Genomic DNA, 15,958 nt, shown 5'->3' with positions numbered 1-15,958 from the left:
ACTCCTTGGTTGTTGGGCTTCCATACAGTTCAATTTTCTGTCAGTACTGGTTGTTTTTTTGTTTTTAAATTGTTGTCCTTATTTTGGTTGTTCAAGGAGGCACAGTGTGTCTACCTGTGCCTCCATCTTGGCCAGAAGTCCCCTGTATACCAATTCTTAGGTAACCTCAATGAGGAACATGATTCCCTTCACTCTTACCCAACAAGCTTCCACAATTAGTATCCTTTAGTATTATCTATAGTTCTTATCTGGGAATCTTTTCATAGTGAGGGAGCTGTCATTTTATGCTCTTTACTTTAGGGCCTTAAACTGTTTCTACAAATTTCAAACTAATTCTGTCATACAGACAGTTATTTGCAGAACTCAGTGTTTCAGTTAAGCTAAATACTAAATACTGTGCAAACTCCGGTGTTCCGATTCTGCTTTGACCAGTGACTTAAAACCTTTCAGCAAGACTCACAGTTGATGTAATAAAGTGCCATATTGAGGTGGCAGTAGAGTGGGGTTGTATGTATGCCTTTCCAGGAAGTCATCCCATCTGCTAAGTGTTCATTTGAGAGAATTCTCAAAAAGTGCACAGAAATTTTTCTCCTATTTGTAGAGCCCTGGATGACAGATACATCATTGTCATGAAGTCTAGTCTCAGGTAAGGTGAATGATCCCTCATCTCATTACTGATGTCCTTCCTTTTGTATAAGGTTAGTCTAAACACCAATGAAAACAATAATAGAGAAGCTAATAGACTTGAAAGAAACTCATTAAAAACTCAAGAGCAAAGAATGCAACTCCATATATCATTGGGGGTTCAAGCTTTCTCTAATAAAGGAAGATTCTATGATGATGTGTGGGGAATAGTTTCTAATTCTAGTTTTTGTGGGGAAAAAGGATGAAGACAATTATTTTTTATTGTACAAGTCATCATATAGAGAAAGAAAATATAAAAATCAAATTATTTAATTATTTTGAATATAAAAATCAAATTATTTAAAGGAAGAATCTGTTATCTCATAGAGCAGTCTTCAGTGTACCAGTAATACCCGCTGTTGTGTTTTGGGAGAGATAATCTTAGAAGTTTTCTGACCTTTAGAAGGAGTTTTTTTATGATAATAAGGATGTTGATAATAAAGACAAATGACTAAAAAATTTTAGCATATGAAATCCAGTTCTCATTATTCCAATTATCTTCCCTGCATCATAAGGAGGAAACAGATTCAGAAGGTTACCTAACTTGTCCAGATCACACACTGCATGGTCAGATGGATAAGATGAAATAAGAACCTGTAGACAGAAAACTGTACTTGAACAACAATTAAAATAAAATTTTAAAAAAGAAAAAATAAATAAATAAGGACTTGCAACTGTCAGTCTTCAAAGGTTGTGATTTTCCTGCTAAACTAGTAATGAAATTTTGCTCAGAGAATATTTAGGGAAAACTCCAGGTCCTAAGTGACTTAACATTTTTAGTGCCTTTACTGTTTTTTTGAAAATTATATTTCTATTTTTTCTTTCTTTCTTTCTAAGAATGAGTGAGTAATGTGGCCAAATGAGTAGAAGTGATTTTTTCTAGGGATCTGGCTATATAAATTTTGTGATAAATTCAAAATTATGTTCCTAAAAGTGTCCTATATTTATAGTGAGTAACTAATCCAAATCTATCATATGTTCCAGAATGATTTTGCAGTCCTTTTGTGGGCCAGGCTAAGACATTTAAATTCAAAGTTAATAATAGCTTTTTCATACTAATTCCAAATAAAAACAACCATTTCTAAACATTAAAAGTACTATGAGTGAATTTTGGTTCTATGGACCTAAGAGACTAGCTTTGACACACACCAGTTCTATGACCTGGGGCAAATGATTTAACTTCTCTAACACTCATTTTCCAGTCTAATAACAACATGAGGCTTGGATGAGTTAATGAAAGTAAAAGCGCTCAGAGCAGTGCTTACCGCTGAGTAAATATTAACTCCAGTTATTATATTATTTAGATATAGTTCAATAGCCTGGTTTCACAGAATACAAGCAGAGGTATATTGCACAGCATAAATTCAAAAAGTTGCTTTTGGGTCATGCCTTGAACTTCAAACAATGACAGGAGTACCAAAATAAGAACGGGAATAATCCAGTTTAGAATGTGTTGGTATAGGTGCTGAAACTGATATGAAAGTACTTGGTCTTCTGTGCTCTCTACAGTAGAAGATACTGTTGCAAAATGACAGCACTTCAATGATGGGCCAAGGTCACTTGGAATCAAATGAACTGGGTGGTTGACTTGGGCATTATGTTTCTTGTTAGTGTTAAATGGTGAGCTGGCCTTGGTCAGTCAGCATTTTAATCTCACAGCTGCCCCAGGCCCTTCAACATCAAAGCCCAGTTACATTCCTATTAGTTGTTTTATACAGAATGTTCAGGCTCATGGGGTTCCTGCCTTGTCAGGCAGAAGTTTCTAAGCGAACAGCATGATCTTGTTGCTGAACTCAGTGTGAGTAAATCACTGATATCAGACAGTTTCAGAAAACTAATTATGCTTTCATCTTTTTAGTCTTAAAAAGAATAATTTCTCTGAAATTATTCTGTGAAAATCTAAAAATCTGTTTTTGAGGTATGAAATTCAAACTCAACAAATGCCATTAGTCCTGAAAATATGGGAAATGATTAATGTGTTTTCACAGAGTTTTCCAGGGAAGTGAGTAACACTAGGATGCCCCATATGAAAAGGCAGTGATAAATTGGTTTGGGGAAATGGCACAGTGGGTGCTAAATGCCAAGTCCTTGATGTGGATCCTGAGGTATGGCAAATTGCTCAGGCTTTTGGTACAGTGAGGAATTGGGTATGCCTCTGCTCCCTCAATCTTCTATTAAGGACATTTCAGTTTACCTATGAGAGGGACCCAACTTAGCAGTAATGTTAGGAGCCATTTTTGTTGAGACTATTGGAACCCTCTCTGGGGACATTGATCATTGTACGACAGTTTTCTATTTAGCTTCTGATTACTTTGCTATACTTACCTCAGTGAGTATAGCACTTAAAATCACTAGACTTTAAGTTTTACCAAAGGAAAAACCAGTGTAATCAATAGACTTTAATTAAACCCACCTTCTGTATTTGGGTACTTGGCCTTGAAGGAAGAGGAAGTGTTTTCAGGCACAGACAGCACCTTAAGGAACAATTGGGAGATATGAAAGAACATTCTGTGTTTGAGCAATGGCAACTAGTCTGGTTTGTTAACAATATCGGGAATGGGAACACAGAGAGAGATCAGTAAAAGAGGAAAGAGGGCTTTCTAGATCGCTAAAATAAAAGTGTCTTTAAAGCAAAAGTCATCTCCAACTCCAAGGCCTTCTCAGATGTGTGCTCTTTTGCTTTTTTTCTTCACAACTTCTTCCTGTCAGTTCTATGCAGTTGGTAATTGAATTACTGTGGTAACTCTGGCTTCGAGTGATGGTTCTGGCATGGCTAGAGCCCTGTAAATCATGCCCACACTTACCTTCTTGTTCTATATTTTTCTCTTACTCATTTTACCTGAGGCTCCCTTGACTGAATGCCACTTAACACTTTTCAGGTACTTTGATTTCTTCTGGCTTGACTCCTAGTTTCCTTCCATTTGTTCGCTAATTTCTGATTATTTATGTTGGATGGAGTCTTTCCCTGGCTTTTAGCGCTGTCTGGACCTTATTCTACCCCCACTTTACCTGTACCTCCTCTGGTTCTAACTATATTCTCTCAGGCAGAATGAAGTCGTCATATAACTTGCTATTGGCTTCAACTCCCTGCATACTGCTTTGCAGTATAATCTCTCCCATTCTCTTTTATCTCTTTAAGTTCCTCCAGGGAAGAGCCTAACTCATCCTCATATGTCACATGATTGCATATAAATATATTCAATAAGTATTTATAAAGTTGAATTCTCTTTAAGGGTTGATATTTTTGTTTCCTGTTCTATCCAATAACCCATATTACTGCATTGTGTTTTATTCCGAATTTATTGATGTATTAATTGACAAATTTGTTCATATTTAAGGTTTTCAACTTGATGTTTTGATATATGTATACATTGTTACATGAGCACTACAGTCAAGCTAATTAACATATCTTTTATTTCACATAGTTACCTTTTGGGGGTGTGTTTTTTTTTTTGGTTGTAACACCTAAGATCTAACCTTTTTATAAATTTCAGCTATACAATACAGCATTGTTAAGTAAACTGAAGTTGCTGTGCAGTAGATCTCCAGAATTTATTCATCTTGCATAAGTAAGACTTTGTACCCTTTTACCAACAACAGCTCATTTCTACATCTCCCTAGCCCCTGGAAATCACCATTTTATTCTCTGCTTTTATGACTTTGACTATTTTAGGTTTCTCATATATTTGTCTTTCTGTGTATGGCTTATTTTACCTAGCATAATGTCCTCCAGAATCATCTAGGTTGTTGCAAAAGGCAGGATTTCCTTCTTTTAAAGGCTAAATAATATTCCATATTATATATATGCCACATTTTCTTTTATTTCTTTCCTAGTTTCATTGAGATATAATTGGCATATTGTATTACTTGAAGGTGTACAACACAATGATTTGTGATATGTATATATTGCAAAATTGTTACTTCAGTTGAGTTGACATTCATTACTTCTTGAAGTTACCATTTTTTCTTATGATAAGAACATTTAAGATATACTCTCTTAGTGACTTTCAAAATCAATACAGCATTGTTAACTATAGTCACCATGTTGTACATTATATCCCCAGAATTACTTATCTTATAATGGAAAGTTTGTACCTTTTGACCACTTTCACCCATTTTCCCCACATCCCACTCCATTCCTCTGGCAAGCACCAATCTGTTCTCTGTTTCTATGAGTTGTTTTTTTATTATTATTCTATGTAAGTGAGATCACATAGTATTTATCTTTCTCTGACTTTTTTCACTTAGTGTGTGTCCTCTAGATTCACCCATGTTGTGGCAAATGGGAAGATTTCCTTATTTTTCAGAACTAGATAATATTCCATATCTTTATCCATTTTTATGTTGATGGACACTTAGGTTGTTTCTATGTTTTGGCTATTTTAAATAATGGTGAAATGAACATGAGGTTGAGTATATCTCTTCAACATAGTTGTGTTGTTTCCTTCAGATATATTCTCAGAAGTGGAATTGCTGGATCATATGGTAGTTCAGTTTTTTTTTATTTTCACCCAAGAACATGCTTATTGATTTTAGAGAGAGGGAAAGAGGGGAGAGAGAGGTAGAGAAACATTGATATGAGAAAGAAACATTGATATGAGAAAGAAACATCTATTACTTGGTTGCCTTTCATATGTGCCCTGACCAGGGACCAAACCTGCATGTTTAGGCATGTGCCCTGACTGGGAATTGAACCAGTGACTTTTTGATTTAGGAGGTGACACTCCAACCAACTGAGCCATATTAGCAAGGGCCAGTAGTTCCGTTTTTAATTTTTGAGGAACCTCTATGCTGTTTACTACAGTGACATTTTCAGTTTACATTCTCACTAACAGTGCATGAGGTTTCCTTTTTCTCCATTCCTCACCAACTTTTGTTTTATTTTTTAGATGATAGTTATTTGGGATGATAACCAGGCATGAGATATTATCTTTTTGTGGTTTTAATTTGTATCTCTCTGATGATTAATGATGTTGAGCACCTTTTCAAGTACCTATTGGCCATTTGTATGTCTTCTTTGGGAAAATGTTTATTCAGTTCATCTGCCCATTTTTTAAAATCAGATTTTTTTGCTACCGAGTTCTATAAATTCTTTATTCATTTTTGATATTAACCACTTATTAGATATATGATTTGAAAATATTTCCTCCCATTCCGTAGGTTGCCTTTTTATTTTTTCAAAGGTTTCCTTCACTGTGCAGAGGCTTTTTAGTTTGAGGTAGTCTTATTTGTTTACTTTTGTTTTTGTAGACTTTACTTTTGGTGTGATATCCAAAATTTCCTGCCAAGACTAATATCAAAGAGCTTTACCCTCTGTTTTTATCTATGAGTGTTATGGGTTTAGGTCTTACATTCAGTTCTTTAACATACTTTTTATTGAATTTATTGGGGTGACATTGGTTTACAAAACTAGTCAGGTTTCAAGTATACAACTCAACAAAACATCATCTGCACACTGCATCTTTTACCCATTACCCAAAGCAAAGTCTCTGTCCCCTATTATCTGCCTTTGTCCACCTCCAACTAGTAGTTGTCTAGTTTTATTCTTTTGTATGTGGCTGTATACCATTTATTGAAGAGGCCCTGCTTTGTCTACTGTGTATCTTGGCTCCTTTATTATAAATTAACTGCCCATATATGCATGAGTTTAATTTTGGGCTCCCTATTATGTTCCATTGAGCTTATGTCTGTTTTTATGCAAAAACCATACTGTTTTGATTACTGTAGATTTAAAGTAGGGTTTCAAATGAGGAAGTGTGGTGTCTTTAGCTTTGTTCTTCTTTTACAAGATTGTTTTGGTTATTTGGGGTCTTTTGTAGTTCCATATAATTTTTAAGATTTTTTTCTATTTCTGTGAAAAATGCCATTTAAATTTTGATACAGATATATTGAATATATAGATTTCTTTGGGTAGTATGGACATTTTAACAATATAAATTCTTGCAATCTTATTAACTCTTTCTGTGTGCTAATATGCATGGTTTAGCCTAACACACTATAGTGATGCCACTAAGTCATCCTGGTAGGCATCCAAACTGGTATATAGAGGACCTTCTGATGGCAGGGTAGGTAAACTCTACTCATCTTCTCCCATGACCTTATGAAAATTACAACCAAATCATGTAACAACCATCATTGAGAACTACTGGAGGACTAGCTGAACAGAAGTCCTATAACTAAAAATATAAAGAATCCACATGGAGACTAGTAGGAGTGGCAGAGATACAGAATGGGCAGGTTTCACACCCATAGTGTGGCATTAAAAATAAAGTATCTTGGCTGCTGAGCCCCCCTGAGGAGCAAGGCATTCTAGCACCACACTGAGCTCCCCAATCTGAGGCATCAACATTGGGAAGAGAAGTCTCTATAAAATATGACTCTAATAACCAGCAGGATCCCTTCCTCTCTCCCATCCCCTCTCTCTAAAAGCTGTAAAAATGCCCTCAGGTAAGAATATAAAAATATTTTTTAAAATTGGCAATGTCTTCAGCATGAGTTGAAGCAGGTCACTTGTGTAGAAGAGCCACTAGAAGAAGATTGGACTGGGTGGGCAAAAATGAGTGGAACAGAGTCTTGGAGAATCTCCAGGGCAAGGTGAACAGTGTTATCCAGGTTAATAAAGAGCTCTGATTTGACACCAACCTGCCCCACATGGGCTGGGTGGGAAGATATTTCAACAAAGGAGCAGTGGTGCCTGCTAGTGCTTCTGTCTGCAAATAGAGTTGCCCTGATACCTGCCCATCAAGGCCTCACCTTGAAGCTGGTGAATTTGTAGTTCCTTCCCATATGTTCCTGGCACTTTTTGAGCTTCTACCTCTATGCTAGAGCTTAGAGCAAGATAATTTATAAGTGAATGAGTATGTGTGTGGGGGGCCTTTTAAGAAGAGCACATTGATCTCTAGGAACCTTTTGTCTTTCTCAGACAAAATCCCTGTTGGGTTTTTTTCCCCAACCCTCACCTGAGGATATGTTTCATGATTTTAGAGAGAGAGAAGTGGAGATGGGGGGGGGGGGCGGTAGAGAGACAGAGAATGAGAGAGAGAGAAACAGTTATGGGAGAGAGAAACACAGATCAATTGCCCTTGTACACACCCAGACTGGGGATCATACAAGCCCAGATCAGGGATCAAACCCACAACCTGCATATGTGCCCTGATTGGGAATCGAACCCACAACTTTTTGGTGCATGGGATGATGCTCCAACAACTGAGCCACACCAGCCAGGTCTCCAAATTTTTCAAAGCTCCCTAAACCCCAAACAGCAGTGCCACCCAAAGCATGCCTTGTAGGGCTTGCTAAGTAGCCTCAATTCAGTCATAAATGGAGACTGGTCCCAATTTGCATTGTAACTCCCATCAGGTGGCTCCAAGTCTGGTATAAGTGGTGGCCATAATGACATAGAAGGTACCTTGAACTAAATGGTCATAAGCTACCACAAGTGGTGGCTAGCTTCATTTTGCAGTGTATTCTCCCCCAGTAGCCTCCAAATGTAGCAGAAGCAGCAACAAACTGCAGATCAATTTGTAGGTCCTTCAGGAGGCTAAAGACTGGCTCAAGTAATAGCTGGATTTGACCTGCACCAGAGTCCCTCATAGGAGGCTCCAACACTGGGTGGTTGGCTTCAGACTATACCAGAGTACCACCGAACCACATCCACAAATGTCACATCCAAGGGACAGATTTGGCTGGCACCAGAGCCCTGCTAAATGTAACAGCTGTTCCATGGAGTGAGCCCCACACAATAGCTCATTCACTTTAGTCACAGCCAGTCCCAATTCCAGTCAATCTGAGGGTCAACACCACACATGGATATGGCAACAGCAATCAACGCTCAACTACAAAAGGAGTGCACACAAAATCCACACAGGGAAATTGCCACTGGGTCCCACTGAATACTTTCTATATAAGGCCACACTGTCAAAAATAGGAGAAATAGAAGATCTTCCTAATACATAGAAACAAACACAGAGAGTCAGCTAAAATGAGGAGACAAATAAACATGACCCAAACAAAAGAACAGGACAAAATTCCAGAAAAAAAGTCAATGAAATGGAGACAAGCAGTCTACCTGAAACAGAGTTTAAAACACTTCGTACAAAGATTCTCAATGAACTTAGGGGAAGAATAGATGAACTCAAGAGAGAACATCACCAAAGAAATAGAAAATATAAAAAAAAACCCAAAGTATTTTTTAAAAATCAGTCAGGAGTGAAGAATACAATAACTGAAATGAAGACTATATTAGAGGCAATCAAAAGGTGATTAGATGAAGCAGAGGATCAAATCAGCAATTTGGAAGACAAGGTAGTAGAAAACATCCAGTCAGAACAGCAAAGAGAAAAAAGAATAAAAAAGGAGGATAGTTTAGTGGACATCTGGGACATCAAGTATGTCAACATTTGCATCATAGAGGTACCAGAAAGAAAAGAAAGAGAGTAAGGGATTGAAAATTTGTTTGAAGAAATAATAACTGAAAACTTTTCTAACCTGGCAAAGGAAATAGACATACAAAGTCCAGGAAGCACAGAGTCCCAAACAAGATGAAACTGAAAAGGCCCACATGAAGACACTTCATAATCAAAATGCCAAGGTTAAAGACAATCTCAAAAGCAGCAAGAGAAAAGCAGTTGGTTACCTACAATTGAGTTCCCTTTACACTGTCAGCTGATTTCTCAGTGGAAACATTTCAGGTCACAAGGGATTGGCACAAAATATTCAAAGTGATTAAAGGCAAAGACTTACAACCAAGATAGAGTTTCCCAGAGAAGGAAAAAAAATAAAAGATTTTATCACCACTCAACCAATATTATAAGAGATGTTAAAGTGACTTCTCTTCTATAGGAAAAAAAAATCTCACTGACAAAGGCAAATAGTCAAAGCAGTGGCTCAGTCAACTATAAAGCTGGTTTTGTACAAAGGTTAAAAGACAACAGTAGGAAGATCATGTGTAATTTTAACAGTATATCAAGGAATACATGCAAACATGTATACACACAAAAAGTAAAAAGTAATGACAAAAATATAAATGTGAAGGGAGAGAGTGAAAACTATTAAAATGATTTTAGAATACATTTGAACTTAAATGACCATCAACTTAAGATTGCTATGAACCTAACTTGGTATGTATGAAGCACATGGTAATCATAAATCAATAATCTATAAGAGATATACAAGAAATGGAGAGAAAGAAATCCATACACTAAGACTATAGAAAGTCATCAACATACAAGAAAAGAAATCTTGAAATTAAAAAAAATAATAGTAAACAACTCCAAAAACAATCACAAAACAATTAATAAAACCACAATAACTATATACCTGAAACAAATATTTTAATTATTAATAAAATAAGTGTTTCAATTAAAAGACCATAGGGTGACTAAATGGATTTTTAAAAAGGACCTGTACATAAGCTGCATGCCAGAGACCCATTTCAGATCAGAAGACACACACAGGCTCAATGGAGTAGCAATCCTTAGACAAAATAGACTTTAAAACAAAGGTTGTAACAAGAGACAAAGAAAAGCACTTCATAATTATAAAGAGATTAATCCAACAAGAGACTATAACTCTTATAAACACCTAAATATGTAAAGCAAATAGTGATTATCATAAAAGGAGAAGTTGACAGTAATACAGTGATAGCAAGTGACCTGAACACCCCATTGGTGTCAATGGATAGGTTATCTAGACAGAAAATCATCAAAATATTCATGACCTTAAATGACATACTAGACTAGATGGATTTAATTGATATTTTTAGAACATTTCAGCTTAAAGCAGCAGAATACACATTCTATTCAAACATACATGGACTATTTTCTATAATAGACCATATGTCAGGTTACAAAAGTCACAACAATCTAAGAAGGTTGAAATCATATTAAGCATCTTCTGTGATCACAGTGGTATGAAACTAGAAGTAAATTATAAGGAGGAAACTGAAAAACACAAAGGCATGGAGGCTAAATAACATGCCACTGAACAATGATTGTGTTAATAATGAGATCAAGGAAGAACTGGAAAAATATCTTAAGAGAAATGAAAATGAAAACATAATGACCACAACAGCTGAAACAGTTGTAAGAGGTGAATTCATAGCAATACATGCCTACCTCAAGAAACAAGAAAAATGGCAAATAAACAATCTCACCTTACACCTTAAAGAAATACAAAATTAGAACAAATTAGATTTCTAATTCTAAATGCCAAAAGTTAGTAGAAAGAAGGAAATAATGAAGATTACACTGAAAATAATTAAAATAGAGTCTAGAAATATTTTAAAAATCAATTAAACCAAGAGCTGGTCCTTTGAAAAGATAAACAAAATTAATAAATCTTTAAACAGACTCATCAAGAATAATAGAGGAAGGACCCAAATAAATAAAATCAGAAATGAATGAGAAGAAATAACAACTGACACCACAGAAATACCAAGGATTTTAAGAAAATACAATGACAGTTATATGCCAGCAAATTGAACAACCTGGAAGAAGTAGATAAATTTCTAGAAACATACATTTTTTCCAAAACTGTATTAAGAAGAAACAGAATATCTGAACAAACCAATAACTACTAATGAAATTGAAGCAGCAATAAAAAATTCCCAACAAAGAAATGTCTTGGACCAGACAGCTCCACAAGTGAATTTTGTCAAAGAAGAATTAATACTTTCCTTCTCAAACTATTCCAAGAAAAATAAGAGAAAGGAAAGGTCCTAAGCTCATTTATTGAGGACAGCATTACTGTTATTTAAAAACCAGTAAAAGACATTACAAATAAAGACAATTACAGGCCAATACCCCTGATGAACATATGAGGGGGGATACCCCCCAAACCAGAATTATATCTGGGGGGTGGGCCCCTTGTAATACAGGATTCCCTTGTTAGGTGAGTGATCTAGGAACCTATCTGTATCAGTGTGCCAGCTGTTATTGTGAGAGACATCCAGCTTCAGTGAAATTTTGAAGATTCTTTTGATGTGTTTGCCCATTTCCCCATGGGTGATTTACGAGCACAACTGTCCACACTGTGCTAAGTGTTCACCAGTTTTTGACCAAAAAATGGCATGATACCTGTGACTCACAGTCCCTATTCACCTGATCTCATCCTGAGCAACATTTTTTTGTTTCCCTGGATGAAAAAAGTCAATCCTCAAAAGGAAACATTTTGCTGATATGGAAGAGGTGAAACAAAAAATGGAAGAAAGCACTTAAAAGGCATCAAAATTGATGACTTCAAAAACTGTTTAGAGCATTGGAAAAATATCTTCATAGGTATATCACTCAAATGGAGAGTAGTTTGAAGGTGACTAAAGTTTAAACATGTAAAAATAAATACAAAATTTTTATAAATAAATTCCAGTTTATTGGTGTTCCCTCCCATAGATGCAGAAATCCTCAGTAAAATATTAGCAAACTGAATTCAGCAGTACATTAAAAAAAAAACAAAACCATACACCATGATCATGATCATGTGGGATTTATTCCTGGGATGATGCAAGGTTGATTCAATATCCATAATTATTTAATGTGATACTCCTCATAAATATAATGAAGGATCATTTGATCAAAAAGTATATAATAATGTCAATAGATGCAGAAAAGGCATTTGACAAAATACAGCATCCATTTATAACAACTCTCAGCAAGTGGGAATAGAACATACCCTAATATGATAAAGGCCATATATGATGAACACAGCAGATATCATACTCAACAGTGGAGAGCTAAAAGTGTTTTCCTAAGATCAGAAACATGATATGGATATCCACTTTCACCACTCTTGTTCAACATAGTATTGGAAGCCCTAGTCACAGAAATCAGACAAGAAAAAGAAATAAGAGGCATCCATTTTGGCAGGAAGAAGTAAAACTTACTATTTGTGGATGACATGATATTATATATAGAGAACCCTAAAGACTCCACCAGAAAACTATTAGAATTGACAGATGAAGTCACTAAATTAGCAGGACACAAAATTAATATTTAGAAATCAGTTGCATTTCTATACACTGATAACAAGCTATCAGAAAGATAAATTAAGAAAACAATTCCATTTATACTTGCATTGAAAATAAAGTCCCTATGAGTAAATTTAACTAAGAAGGTAAAAGACATGAACTTGGAAAAGTATAAAACATTGAAGAAAGAAATTGAAAATACAAATACGTTGAAGGAAATATGTGCTCATGGATAGGAATAAAATCTTATTAAAATGATTTTAATTAAATTGTCCATAAAATTGTCATTAATTGTCCTTATCATTAAAATGTCCATACTACCTAAAGCAATTGATAGATTCAATGCAACCCTTCCTAAACCACCAATGGCATTTTTTGCAGAAGTAGTACAAGTAATCCTAAAATTTATATGGAATTACATGTAACCCTAAATAGGCACAGCAATCTTGAAAGAGAAGAACAACATTTGAGGTCTCATGCTACCTGATATCAAACTATACTACCAGGTGATAGTAATCAAAACAACAAGGTACTGGCATAAAAACAGACATATAAATTAATGGAACAGAATAAACATCCCAGAAATGAAATTATGCCTATAGGGTCAATTGATCTATTGCAAAGGAGGCAAGATATACAATGGGGTAAATAAAGTCTCTTCAATAAATGGTGTTGGAAAAACTGGACAGACACAGGCAAAGGAATAAAACTAAACCATTTTCTTACATAATGTAAAAAATAAACTCAAAATGTGTTAGAGATTTAACTATAAGATCAGAGACCATGAAAGTCTGACAAGAACATAAGCAATATACTCTCTTATTTAATTGATTTTTTTAGAAAGAGAGAAAAAGAAACATTGATTTGTTATTCCACCTATTTATGCATTCATTGGTTAATTCTTGTATGTGCTGTGACTGTGCCTTGACTGGGGACCAAACCTACAACTTTGGCTAAAGGGGACAATGCTCTAACAAACTGAGATACCCATCTACAATGGAAGTAAACTCTTTGACATTGCTTTTAGGCATACATATATTTTTGATATGTCTTCTTGTGTAAGGGAAAAAAAGAAAAAAATAAACAAATGAGACTACATCAAACTAAAGAGTTTTGGCACAAAAAGGAAATCATCAACAAAATGAAAAGACAGCCTACTAAAAGAGAGAAGATATCTGCTAACAGTACATCCAATAAGGAGTTATTGTCCAATATATATAAGGAACTCATATAACTTAACACTGAAAAAAGACAAACTATGAAATTAAAAAAATGAGCAAAGGACCTGAATAGATATTTCTTTGAAGAGAACATACAGATGGCCAGTAGATATATGAAAAGATGCTCAATATCACTTATCATCACAGAAATGCAAATTAAAACAACAATGAACTATCACCTCACACCTGTCAGAATGTCATCAAGAAATCCACAAATAAGTGTTGGTGAGGATGTAGAGAAAACTGAATCCTTGTGCACTATTGGTGGAATTGTAAATTGGTGCAGACACTGTGGAAAACAGTATGGAGATTCCTCAAAAAATTAAAAGCAGAACTACCATATGACTCAGCAATTCCATTTCTGGATATTTATCTGAAGAAACCCAGAACAATCATATGAAAAGGCATATACACTCCCAGGCCCACTCCCACTCCCATGCAGCATTGTTTACAATGGCTAAAATATGAAGACACCATATGTACATCAATAGATGAATGGATAAAAAATGTGGTACATATATACAATGGACAATTATTTAGCCATAAAAAGAATGAAATCTTGCCATTTGCAACAACATGGATGGACCTAGAGAGTATTAAGCTAAGTGATATAAGTCAGACAAAAACAAATACCTCATGATTTTACTTACATGTGGCATCTAAAAAATTTTAAAAAACAAAACAGAAACAAATTCATAGATATAGAAAACATTTTATGGGTTGCCAGATGGGAGGGAGAGGCCTGAAAAGGACAAAGGGATTAAGAAGTATAAATTGCCAGTTATAAAAATAGTCATGGAATTGTAAAGTACAGTGCAGAGGATACAGTTAAAATATTGTAATAACTATGTATGGTGTGAGGTAGGTATTAGACTTTTAAGAGTGATCACTTTATAAGATAATTGTCAAATAATTGTTGTATACTTGAGACTAATATTAATATTTTTCCAAGTGTAATTCAAAAATAAATAAAAAAACTGGTACATAGATACTCTGTAAAACCCTCCCTTAGTTTTTAAGTTCCAGCCCATCATGCTCCAAATGCTATTTTAATGTCCCATTATGAACATTTATCTGATATCATTGCAATAATTTGCATACACAGCCACCACTGGGCTCCTGAGGCAGGAATCACATACATCCTGTTTATCTTTAGTCATAAATATGTTAGTTGTCTGAATTGTCATACCTGCTGATTTTTTATTATCTTGGAAGACTGATGGTCCTTTCTGTCTCCCATGATCAGTTTTTGGTGCTCAGAGAATATAAACCAATATAAATATTAGCATAATTTACATTTTATAAAGTGATTCTGTTGGGAATCCTATGCACAGTATTTTATTAGTCATATGTAAATGGTATATATATTGTCCATTTTAAACACATGACTTCTGCTTATCTTTTATTATTTTTAAAATCAAGGAGTGAATCTTTTGTAAAATGAAATATTTTCCTTTTGGTTAATTTAAATAATGGAATAGGAATTTTACATCAATAAACTATGTCCACCTTTAAGTTCTTAAGTAACATAAATAGGACATAGATGTTAATTTTTAAAAATATTAATGTTTTAACTTAATTTAATGATACCTATATGTAATTTACTATGTTCAAAATACTGTTATAGGAGCTTTATGAATTTTAATTAATTTTTCTTACCCTGGTTTGTGTGGCTCAGTGGGTTGAACACCAGCCTGTGAACCAAAGGGTCACCAGTTTGATTCCTAGTCAGGACACATGCCTGGATTGCAGGCCAGGTCCCCAGTTGGGGGCACACAAGAGGCAAGCACACATTGATGTTTCTTTCCCTCTCTTTGTCCCTCTCTTCCCTTCTCTCTAAAAATAAATAAATAAAATCTTTAAAAAGATTCTTTTCTTCATAACAACTCAGTGGTGGTTATGAGGTACTAGTATTATCACCTTTTTACATATAAGGAACTGAGGCATTGAGAGATTGAATATTTTGTCCATGTTAGACAGTAGTAACTAGTAGAGACTGGCAATCTTTTAACCCACTAATCTATCTTAATAATGAATAAAAATAATAATGAATGAAAAATGCTAATATATTCCATATATTACAAAAACACAC

This window comes from Phyllostomus discolor, chromosome 4 (genome assembly GCF_004126475.2).
Source record: "Phyllostomus discolor isolate MPI-MPIP mPhyDis1 chromosome 4, mPhyDis1.pri.v3, whole genome shotgun sequence".
NCBI lineage: Eukaryota > Metazoa > Chordata > Mammalia > Chiroptera > Phyllostomidae > Phyllostomus > Phyllostomus discolor.
The sequence above is the reverse complement of the archived record's forward strand: the minus strand, read 5'-3'. Positions refer to the sequence as shown.